The sequence below is a fragment of the Lissotriton vulgaris genome, chromosome 7 (genome assembly GCF_964263255.1).
Source record: "Lissotriton vulgaris chromosome 7, aLisVul1.2, whole genome shotgun sequence".
NCBI classification, from domain to species: domain Eukaryota; kingdom Metazoa; phylum Chordata; class Amphibia; order Caudata; family Salamandridae; genus Lissotriton; species Lissotriton vulgaris.
In genome coordinates, this window is record NC_141695.1 from 1424044987 (window position 1) to 1424056487 (window position 11501).

An 11501-nucleotide genomic window follows, 5' to 3' on the forward strand; every position below is an offset into this window, starting at 1 on the left:
AATGAGCTTTTCAGTGAAGAGCAGCCAGGCAAATTTTAGCTAGTTTTACTTGTAAGTGGAGTTGGAAACGCTTTTCAGGCTCAGTACTGGGCTCAAAACATGCAGCCTTAAGGTCTCTCATGATAGCAGGTGGTTAAATAGAAATTCGCTGCTCAGCTGACCCTGTAGGAGCAAACGTATGCCAAAAAATGTAAGCAGAATGAGCTTTTCAGTGAATAGCAGCCAGGCACATTTTAGCTAGTTTTCCTGTTAAGTGGGGTTGGAAACGCTTTTCAGGATCAGTACTGGGCTCAAAACATGCAGCCCTGAGGTCTCTCATGATAGAAGGTGCTTAAATAGAAATTCGCTCCTCAGCTGACCCAGCAGGAGCAAACGTATGCCGCAGAATGAGCTTTTCAGTGAAGAGCAGCCAGGCACATTTTAGCTAGTTTTACTTGTAAGTGGAGTTGGAAACGCTTTTCAGGATCAGTACTGGGCTCAAAACATGCAGCCCTGAGGTCTCTCATGATAGCAGGTGGTTAAATAGAAATTCGCTGCTCAGCTGACCCTGTAGGAGCAACTGTATGCCAAAAATGTAAGCAGAATGAGCTTTTCAGTGAATAGCAGCCAGGCACATTTTAGCTAGTTTTACTTGTAAGTGGGGTTGGAAACGCTTTTCAGGATCAGTACTGGGCTCAAAACATGCAGCCCTGAGGTCTCTCATGATAGCAGGTGGTTAAATAGAAATTCGCTGATCAGCTGACCCTGTAGGAGCAAACGTATGCCAAAAATGTAAGCAGAATGAGCTTTTCAGTGAATAGCAGCCAGGCACATTTTAGCTAGTTTTACTTGTAAGTGGGGTTGGAAACGCTTTTCAGGATCAGTACTGGGCTCAAAACATGCAGCCCTGAGGTCTCTCATGATAGCAGGTGGTTAAATAGAAATTTGCTGCTCAGCTGACCCTGTAGGAGCAACCGTATGCCAAAAATGTAAGCAGAATGAGCTTTTCAGTGAAAAGCAGCCAGGCACATTTTAGCTAGTTTTACTTGTAAGTGAGGTTGGAAACGCTTTTCAGGATCAGTACTGGGCTCAAAACATGCAGCCCTGAGGTCTCTCATGATAGCAGGTGGTTAAATAGAAATTCGCTGCTCAGCTGACCCTGTAGGAGCAACCGTATGCCAAAAATGTAAGCAGAATGAGCTTTTCAGTGAAAAGCAGCCAGGCACATTTTAGCTAGTTTTACTTGTAAGTGAGGTTGGAAACGCTTTTCGGGCTCAGTACTGGGCTCAAAACATGCAGCCTTGAGGTCTCTCATGATAGCAGGTTGTTAAATAGAAATTCGCTGATCAGCTGACCCTGTAAGAGCAAGCGTATGCCAAAAATGTACGCAGAATGAGCTTTTCAGTGAAGAGCAGCCAGGCAAATTTTAGCTAGTTTTACTTGTAAGTGGAGTTGGAAACGCTTTTCAGGCTCAGGTACTGGGCTCAAAACATGCAGCCTTGAGGTCTCTCATGATAGCAGGTGGTTAAATAGAAATTCGCTGCTCAGCTGACCCTGTAGGAGCAAACGTATGCCAAAAATGTAAGCAGAATGAGCTTTTCAGTGAATAGCAGCCAGGCACATTTTAGCTAGTTTTACTTGTAAGTGGGGTTGGAAACTCTTTTCAGGATCAGTACTGGGCTCAAAACATGCAGCCCTGAGGTCTCTCATGATAGCAGGTGGTTAAATAGAAATTCGCTGCTCAGCTGACCCTGTAGGAGCAACCGTATGCCAAAAATGTAAGCAGAATGAGCTTTTCAGTGAATAGCAGCCAGGCACATTTTAGCTAGTTTTACTTGTAAGTGGGGTTGGAAACGCTTTTCAGGATCAGTACTGGGCTCAAAACATGCAGCCCTGAGGTCTCTCATGATAGCAGGTGGTTAAATAGAAATTCGCTGCTCAGCTGACCCTGTAGGAGCAACCGTATGCCAAAAATGTAAGCAGAATGAGCTTTTCAGTGAATAGCAGCCAAGCACATTTTAGCTAGTTTTACTTGTAAGTGGAGTTGGAAACGCTTCTCAGGATCAGTACTGGGCTCAAAACATGCAGCCCTGAGGTCTCTCATGATAGCAGGTGGTTAAATAGAAATTCGCTGCTCAGCTGACCCTGTAGGAGCAACCGTATGCCAAAAATGTAAGCAGAATGAGCTTTTCAGTGAATAGCAGCCAGGCACATTTTAGCTAGTTTTACTTGTAAGTGGGGTTGGAAACGCTTTTCAGGATCAGTACTGGGCTCAAAACATGCAGCCCTGAGGTCTCTCATGATAGCAGGTGGTTAAATAGAAATTCGCTGCTCAGCTGACCCTGTAGGAGCAACCGTATGCCAAAAATGTAAGCAGAATGAGCTTTTCAGTGAAAAGCAGCCAGGCACATTTTAGCTAGTTTTACTTGTAAGTAGGGTTGGAAACGCTTTTCGGGCTCAGTACTGGGCTCAAAACATGCAGCCTTGAGGTCTCTCATGATAGCAGGTGGTTAAATAGAAATTCGCTGCTCAGCTGACCCTGTAGGAGCAACCGTATGCCAAAAATGTAAGCAGAATGAGCTTTTCAGTGAATAGCAGCCAGGCACATTTTAGCTAGTTTTACTTGTAAGTGGGGTAGGAAACGCTTTTCAGGATCAGTACTGGGCTCAAAACATGCAGTCCTGAGGTCTCTCATGATAGCAGGTGGTTAATAGAAATTTGCTGCTCAGCTGACCCTGTAGGAGCAACCGTATGCCAAAAATGTAAGCAGAATGAGCTTTTCAGTGAAAAGCAGCCAGGCACATTTTAGCTAGTTTTACTTGTAAGTAAAGTAAGCCAGGCACATTTTAGCTAGTTTTACTTGTAAGTGGGGTTGGAAACGCTTTTCAGGATCAGTACTGGGCTCAAAACATGCAGCCTTGAGGTGTCTCATGATAGCAGGTGGTTAAATAGAAATTCGCTGCTCAGCTGACCCTGTAGGAGCAAACGTATGCCAAAAATGTAAGCAGAATGAGCTTTTCAGTGAATAGCAGCCAGGCACATTTTAGCTAGTTTTACTTGTAAGTGGGGTTTGAAACTCTTTTCAGGATCAGTACTGCGCTAAAAACATGCAGCCCTGAGGTCTCTCATGATAGCAGGTGGTTAAGTAGAAATTTGCCACTTGGCTGACCCAGCAGGAGCAAACATATGCCAAAAATGTACACAGAATGAGCTTTTCAGTGAATAGCAGCCAGGCACATTTTAGCTAGTTTTACTTGTAAGTGGGGTTGGAAACGCTTTTCAGGATCAGTACTCGGCTCAAAACATGCAGCCCTGAGGTCTCTCATGATAGCAGGTGGTTAAATAGAAATTCACTGCTCAGCTGACCCTGTAGGAGCAACCGTATGCCAAAAATGTAAGCAGAATGAGCTTTTCAGTGAATAGCAGCCAGGCACATTTTAGCTAGTTTTACTTGTAAGTGGGGTTGGAAACGCTTTTCAGGATCAGTACTGGGCTCAAAACATGCAGCCCTGAGGTCTCTCATGATAGCAGGTGGTTAAATAGAAATTCGCTGCTCAGCTGACCCTGTAGGAGCAACCGTATGCCAAAAATGTAAGCAGAATGAGCTTTTCAGTGAAAAGCAGCCAGGCACATTTTAGCTAGTTTTACTTGTAAGTGAGGTTGGAAACGCTTTTCGGGCTCAGTACTGGGCTCACAACATGCAGCCTTGAGGTCTCTCATGATAGCAGGTGGTTAAATAGAAATTCGCTGATCAGCTGACCCTGTAGGAGCAAACGTATGCCAAAAATGTACGCAGAATGAGCTTTTCAGTGAAGAGCAGCCAGGCAAATTTTAGCTAGTTTTACTTGTAAGTGGAGTTGGAAACGCTTTATAGGCTCAGTACTGGGCTCAAAACATGCAGCCTTGAGGTCTCTCATGATAGCAGGTGGTTAAATAGAAATTCGCTGCTCAGCTGACCCTGTAGGAGCAAACGTATGCCAAAAATGTAAGCAGAATGAGCTTTTCAGTGAATAGCAGCCAGGCACATTTTAGCTAGTTTTACTTGTAAGTGGGGTTGGAAACGCTTTTCAGGATCAGTACTGGGCTCAAAACATGCAGCCCTGAGGTCTCTCATGATAGCAGGTGGTTAAATAGAAATTCGCTGCTCAGCTGACCCTGTAGGAGCAACCATATGCCAAAAATGTAAGCAGAATGAGCTTTTCAGTGAATAGCAGCCAGGTACATTTTAGCTAGTTTTACTTGTAAGTGGGGTTTGAAACTCTTTCAGGATCAGTACTGGGCTCAAAACATGCAGCCCTGAGGTCTCTCATGATAGCAGGTGGTTAAGTAGAAATTTGCCACTTGGCTGACCCAGCAGGAGCAAACGTATTCCAAAAATGTACGCAGAATGAGCTTTTTAGTGAAGAGCAGCCACGCGCATTTTAGCTAGTTTTCCTTGTAAGTGGAGTTGGAAACGCTTTTCAGGATCAGTACTGGGCTCAAAACATGCAGCCCTGAGGTCTCTCATGATAGCAGGTGGTTAAATAGAAATTCGCTGCTCAGCTGACCCGGCAGGAGCAAATGTATGCCAAAAATGTACGCAGAATGAGCTTTTCAGTGAAGAGCAGCCAGGCAAATTTTAGCTAGTTTTACTTGTAAGTGGAGTTGGAAACGCTTTTCAGGCTCAGTACTGGGCTCAAAACATGCAGCCTTAAGGTCTCTCATGATAGCAGGTGGTTAAGTAGAAATTTGCCACTTGGCTGACCCAGCAGGAGCAAACATATGCCAAAAATGTACACAGAATGAGCTTTTCAGTGAATAGCAGCCAGGCACATTTTAGCTAGTTTTCCTGTTAAGTGGGGTTGGAAACGCTTTTCAGGATCAGTACTGGGCTCAAAACATGCAGCCCTGAGGTCTCTCATGATAGCAGGTGGTTAAATAGAAATTCGCTGCTCAGCTGACCCTGTAGGAGCAACCGTATGCCAAAAATGTAAGCAGAATGAGCTTTTCAGTGAAAAGCAGCCAGGCACATTTTAGCTAGTTTTACTTGTAAGTGGAGTTGGAAACGCTTTTCAGGCTCAGGTACTGGGCTCAAAACATGCAGCCTTGAGGTCTCTCATGATAGCAGGTGGTTAAATAGAAATTCGCTGCTCAGCTGACCCTGTAGGAGCAACCGTATGCCAAAAATGTAAGCAGAATGAGCTTTTCAGTGAAAACAGCCAGGCACATTTTAGCTAGTTTTACTTGTAAGTAAAGTAAGCCAGGCACATTTTAGCTAGTTTTACTTGTAAGTGGGGTTGGAAACGCTTTTCAGGATCAGTACTGGGCTCAAAACATGCAGCCTTGAGGTGTCTCATGATAGCAGGTGGTTAAATAGAAATTCGCTGCTCAGCTGACCCTGTAGGAGCAACCGGATGCTAAAAATGTAAGCAGAATGAGCTTTTCAGTGAATAGCAGCCAGGCACATTTTAGCTAGTTTTACTTGTAAGTGGGGTTGGAAACGCTTTTCAGGATCAGTACTGGGCTCAAAACATGCAGCCCTGAGGTCTCTCATGATAGCAGGTGGTTAAATAGAAATTCGCTGCTCAGCTGACCCTGTAGGAGCAACCATATGCCAAAAATGTAAGCAGAATGAGCTTTTCAGTGAATAGCAGCCAGGTACATTTTAGCTAGTTTTACTTGTAAGTGGGGTTTGAAACTCTTTCAGGATCAGTACTGGGCTCAAAACATGCAGCCCTGAGGTCTCTCATGATAGCAGGTGGTTAAGTAGAAATTTGCCACTTGGCTGACCCAGCAGGAGCAAACGTATTCCAAAAATGTACGCAGAATGAGCTTTTTAGTGAAGAGCAGCCACGCGCATTTTAGCTAGTTTTCCTTGTAAGTGGAGTTGGAAACGCTTTTCAGGATCAGTACTGGGCTCAAAACATGCAGCCCTGAGGTCTCTCATGATAGCAGGTGGTTAAATAGAAATTCGCTGCTCAGCTGACCCGGCAGGAGCAAATGTATGCCAAAAATGTACGCAGAATGAGCTTTTCAGTGAAGAGCAGCCAGGCAAATTTTAGCTAGTTTTACTTGTAAGTGGAGTTGGAAACGCTTTTCAGGCTCAGTACTGGGCTCAAAACATGCAGCCTTAAGGTCTCTCATGATAGCAGGTGGTTAAGTAGAAATTTGCCACTTGGCTGACCCAGCAGGAGCAAACATATGCCAAAAATGTACACAGAATGAGCTTTTCAGTGAATAGCAGCCAGGCACATTTTAGCTAGTTTTCCTGTTAAGTGGGGTTGGAAACGCTTTTCAGGATCAGTACTGGGCTCAAAACATGCAGCCCTGAGGTCTCTCATGATAGCAGGTGGTTAAATAGAAATTCGCTGCTCAGCTGACCCTGTAGGAGCAACCGTATGCCAAAAATGTAAGCAGAATGAGCTTTTCAGTGAAAAGCAGCCAGGCACATTTTAGCTAGTTTTACTTGTAAGTGAGGTTGGAAACGCTTTTCGGGCTCAGTACTGGGCTCAAAACCTGCAGCCTTGAGGTCTCTCATGATAGCAGGTGGTTAAATAGAAATTCGCTGATCAGCTGACCCTGTAGGAGCAAACGTATGCCAAAAATGTACGCAGAATGAGCTTTTCAGTGAAGAGCAGCCAGGCAAATTTTAGCTAGTTTTACTTGTAAGTGGAGTTGGAAACTCTTTTCAGGATCAGTACTGGGCTCAAAACATGCAGCCCTGAGGTCTCTCATGATAGCAGGTGGTTAAATAGAAATTCGCTGCTCAGCTGACCCTGTATGAGCAACCGTATGCCAAAAATGTAAGCAGAATGAGCTTTTCAGTGAATAGCAGCCAGGCACATTTTAGCTAGTTTTACTTGTAACTGGGGTTGGAAACGCTTTTTAGGATCAGTACTGGGCTCAAAACATGCAGCCCTGAGGTCTCTCATGATAGCAGGTGGTTAAATAGAAATTCGCTGCTCAGCTGACCCTGTAGGAGAACCGTATGCCAAAAATGTAAGCAGAATGAGCTTTTCAGTGAATAGCAGCCAGGCACATTTTAGCTAATTTTACTTGTAAGTGGGGTTTGAAACTCTTTTCAGGATCAGTACTGCGCTCAAAACATGCAGCCCTGAGGTCTCTCATGATAGCAGGTGGTTAAGTAGAAATTTGCCACTTGGCTGACCCAGCAGGAGCAAACATATGCCAAAAATGTACACAGAATGAGCTTTTCAGTGAATAGCAGGCAGGCACATTTTAGCTAGTTTTACTTGTAAGTGAGGTTGGAAACGCTTTTCGGGCTCAGCACTGGGCTCAAAACATGCAGCCTTGAGGTCTCTCATGATAGCAGGTGGTTAAATAGAAATTCGCTGATCAGCTGACCCTGTAGGAGCAAACGTATGCCAAAAATGTAAGCAGAATGAGCTTTTCAGTGAATAGCAGCCAGGCACATTTTAGCTAGTTTTACTTGTAAGTGGGGTTGGAAACGCTTTTCAGGATCAGTACTGGGCTCAAAACATGCAGCCCTGAGGTCTCTCATGATAGCAGGAGGTTAAATAGAAATTTGCTGCTCAGCTGACCCTGTAGGAGCAACCGTATGCCAAAAATGTAAGCAGAATGAGCTTTTCAGTGAAAAGCAGCCAGGCACATTTTAGCTAGTTTTACTTGTAAGTAAAGTAAGCCAGGCACATTTTAGATAGTTTTACTTGTAAGTGGGGTTGGAAACGCTTTTCAGGATCAGTACTGGGCTCAAAACATGCAGCCCTGAGGTCTCTCATGATAGCAGGTGGTTGAATAGAAATTTGCTGCTCAGCTGACCCTGTAGGAGCAACCATATGCCAAAAATGAAAGCAGAATGAGCTTTTCAGTGAAAAGCAGCCACGCACATTTTAGCTAGTTTTACTTGTAAGTGGGGTTGGAAACGCTTTTCGGGCTCAGTACTGGGCTCAAAACATGCAGCCTTGAGGTCTCTCATGATAGCAGGTGGTTAAATAGAAATTCGCTGATCAGCTGACCCTGTAGGAGCAAACGTATGCCAAAAATGTACGCAGAATAAGCTTTTCAGTGAAGAGCAGCCAGGCAAATTTTAGCTAGTTTTACTTGTAAGTGGAGTTGGAAACGCTTTTCAGGCTCAGTACTGGGCTCAAAACATGCAACCCTGAGGTCTCTCATGATAGCTGGTGGTTAAATAGAAATTCGCTGCTCAGCTGATCCTGTAGGAGCAAACGTATGCCAAAAATGTAAGCAGAATGAGCTTTTCAGTGAATAGCAGCCAGGCACATTATAGCTAGTTTTACTTTTAAGTGGGGTTGGAAATGCTTTTCAGGCTCAGTACTGGGCTCAAAAGATGCAGCTCTGAGGTCTCTCCTGATAGCGCGTGGTTAAGTATAAATTTGCCACTTGGCTGACCCAGCAGGAGCAAACGTATCCCAAAAATGTACACAGAATGAGCTTTTCAGTGAATAGCAGCCAGGCACATTTTAGCTAGTTTTACTTGTAAGTGGGGTTGGAAACGCTTTTCAGGATCAGTACTGGGCTCAAAACATGCAGCCCTGAGGTCTCTCATGATAGCAGGTGGTTAAATAGAAATTCGCTATTCAGCTGACCCGGCAGGAGCAAACGTATTCCAAAAATGTACGCAGAATGAGCTTTTTAGTGAAGAGCAGCCACGCGCATTTTAGCTAGTTTTACTTGTAAGTGGAGTTGGAAACGCTTTTCAGGATCAGTACTGGGCTCAAAACATGCAGCCCTGAGGTCTCTCATGATAGCAGGTGGTTAAATAGAAATTCGCTGCTCAGCTGACCCGGCAGGAGCAAATGTATGCCAAAAATGTACGCAAAATGAGCTTTTCAGTGAAGAGCAGCCAGGCAAATTTTAGCTAGTTTTACTTGTAAGTGGAGTTGGAAACGCTTTTCAGGCTCAGTACTGGGCTCAAAACATGCAGCCTTAAGGTCTCTCATGATAGCAGGTGGTTAAATAGAAATTCGCTGCTCAGCTGACCCTGTAGGAGCAAACGTATGCCAAAAAATGTAAGCAGAATGAGCTTTTCAGTGAATAGCAGCCAGGCACATTTTAGCTAGTTTTCCTGTTAAGTGGGGTTGGAAACGCTTTTCAGGATCAGTACTGGGCTCAAAACATGCAGCCCTGAGGTCTCTCATGATAGAAGGTGCTTAAATAGAAATTCGCTCCTCAGCTGACCCAGCAGGAGCAAACGTATGCCGCAGAATGAGCTTTTCAGTGAAGAGCAGCCAGGCACATTTTAGCTAGTTTTACTTGTAAGTGGAGTTGGAAACGCTTTTCAGGATCAGTACTGGGCTCAAAACATGCAGCCCTGAGGTCTCTCATGATAGCAGGTGGTTAAATAGAAATTCGCTGCTCAGCTGACCCTGTAGGAGCAACTGTATGCCAAAAATGTAAGCAGAATGAGCTTTTCAGTGAATAGCAGCCAGGCACATTTTAGCTAGTTTTACTTGTAAGTGGGGTTGGAAACGCTTTTCAGGATCAGTACTGGGCTCAAAACATGCAGCCCTGAGGTCTCTCATGATAGCAGGTGGTTAAATAGAAATTCGCTGATCAGCTGACCCTGTAGGAGCAAACGTATGCCAAAAATGTAAGCAGAATGAGCTTTTCAGTGAATAGCAGCCAGGCACATTTTAGCTAGTTTTACTTGTAAGTGGGGTTGGAAACGCTTTTCAGGATCAGTACTGGGCTCAAAACATGCAGCCCTGAGGTCTCTCATGATAGCAGGTGGTTAAATAGAAATTTGCTGCTCAGCTGACCCTGTAGGAGCAACCGTATGCCAAAAATGTAAGCAGAATGAGCTTTTCAGTGAAAAGCAGCCAGGCACATTTTAGCTAGTTTTACTTGTAAGTGAGGTTGGAAACGCTTTTCAGGATCAGTACTGGGCTCAAAACATGCAGCCCTGAGGTCTCTCATGATAGCAGGTGGTTAAATAGAAATTCGCTGCTCAGCTGACCCTGTAGGAGCAACCGTATGCCAAAAATGTAAGCAGAATGAGCTTTTCAGTGAAAAGCAGCCAGGCACATTTTAGCTAGTTTTACTTGTAAGTGAGGTTGGAAACGCTTTTCGGGCTCAGTACTGGGCTCAAAACATGCAGCCTTGAGGTCTCTCATGATAGCAGGTTGTTAAATAGAAATTCGCTGATCAGCTGACCCTGTAAGAGCAAGCGTATGCCAAAAATGTACGCAGAATGAGCTTTTCAGTGAAGAGCAGCCAGGCAAATTTTAGCTAGTTTTACTTGTAAGTGGAGTTGGAAACGCTTTTCAGGCTCAGGTACTGGGCTCAAAACATGCAGCCTTGAGGTCTCTCATGATAGCAGGTGGTTAAATAGAAATTCGCTGCTCAGCTGACCCTGTAGGAGCAAACGTATGCCAAAAATGTAAGCAGAATGAGCTTTTCAGTGAATAGCAGCCAGGCACATTTTAGCTAGTTTTACTTGTAAGTGGGGTTGGAAACTCTTTTCAGGATCAGTACTGGGCTCAAAACATGCAGCCCTGAGGTCTCTCATGATAGCAGGTGGTTAAATAGAAATTCGCTGCTCAGCTGACCCTGTAGGAGCAACCGTATGCCAAAAATGTAAGCAGAATGAGCTTTTCAGTGAATAGCAGCCAGGCACATTTTAGCTAGTTTTACTTGTAAGTGGGGTTGGAAACGCTTTTCAGGATCAGTACTGGGCTCAAAACATGCAGCCCTGAGGTCTCTCATGATAGCAGGTGGTTAAATAGAAATTCGCTGCTCAGCTGACCCTGTAGGAGCAACCATATGCCAAAAATGTAAGCAGAATGAGCTTTTCAGTGAATAGCAGCCAGGTACATTTTAGCTAGTTTTACTTGTAAGTGGGGTTTGAAACTCTTTCAGGATCAGTACTGGGCTCAAAACATGCAGCCCTGAGGTCTCTCATGATAGCAGGTGGTTAAGTAGAAATTTGCCACTTGGCTGACCCAGCAGGAGCAAACGTATTCCAAAAATGTACGCAGAATGAGCTTTTTAGTGAAGAGCAGCCACGCGCATTTTAGCTAGTTTTCCTTGTAAGTGGAGTTGGAAACGCTTTTCAGGATCAGTACTGGGCTCAAAACATGCAGCCCTGAGGTCTCTCATGATAGCAGGTGGTTAAATAGAAATTCGCTGCTCAGCTGACCCGGCAGGAGCAAATGTATGCCAAAAATGTACGCAGAATGAGCTTTTCAGTGAAGAGCAGCCAGGCAAATTTTAGCTAGTTTTACTTGTAAGTGGAGTTGGAAACGCTTTTCAGGCTCAGTACTGGGCTCAAAACATGCAGCCTTAAGGTCTCTCATGATAGCAGGTGGTTAAGTAGAAATTTGCCACTTGGCTGACCCAGCAGGAGCAAACATATGCCAAAAATGTACACAGAATGAGCTTTTCAGTGAATAGCAGCCAGGCACATTTTAGCTAGTTTTCCTGTTAAGTGGGGTTGGAAACGCTTTTCAGGATCAGTACTGGGCTCAAAACATGCAGCCCTGAGGTCTCTCATGATAGCAGGTGGTTAAATAGAAATTCGCTGCTCAGCTGACCCTGTAGGA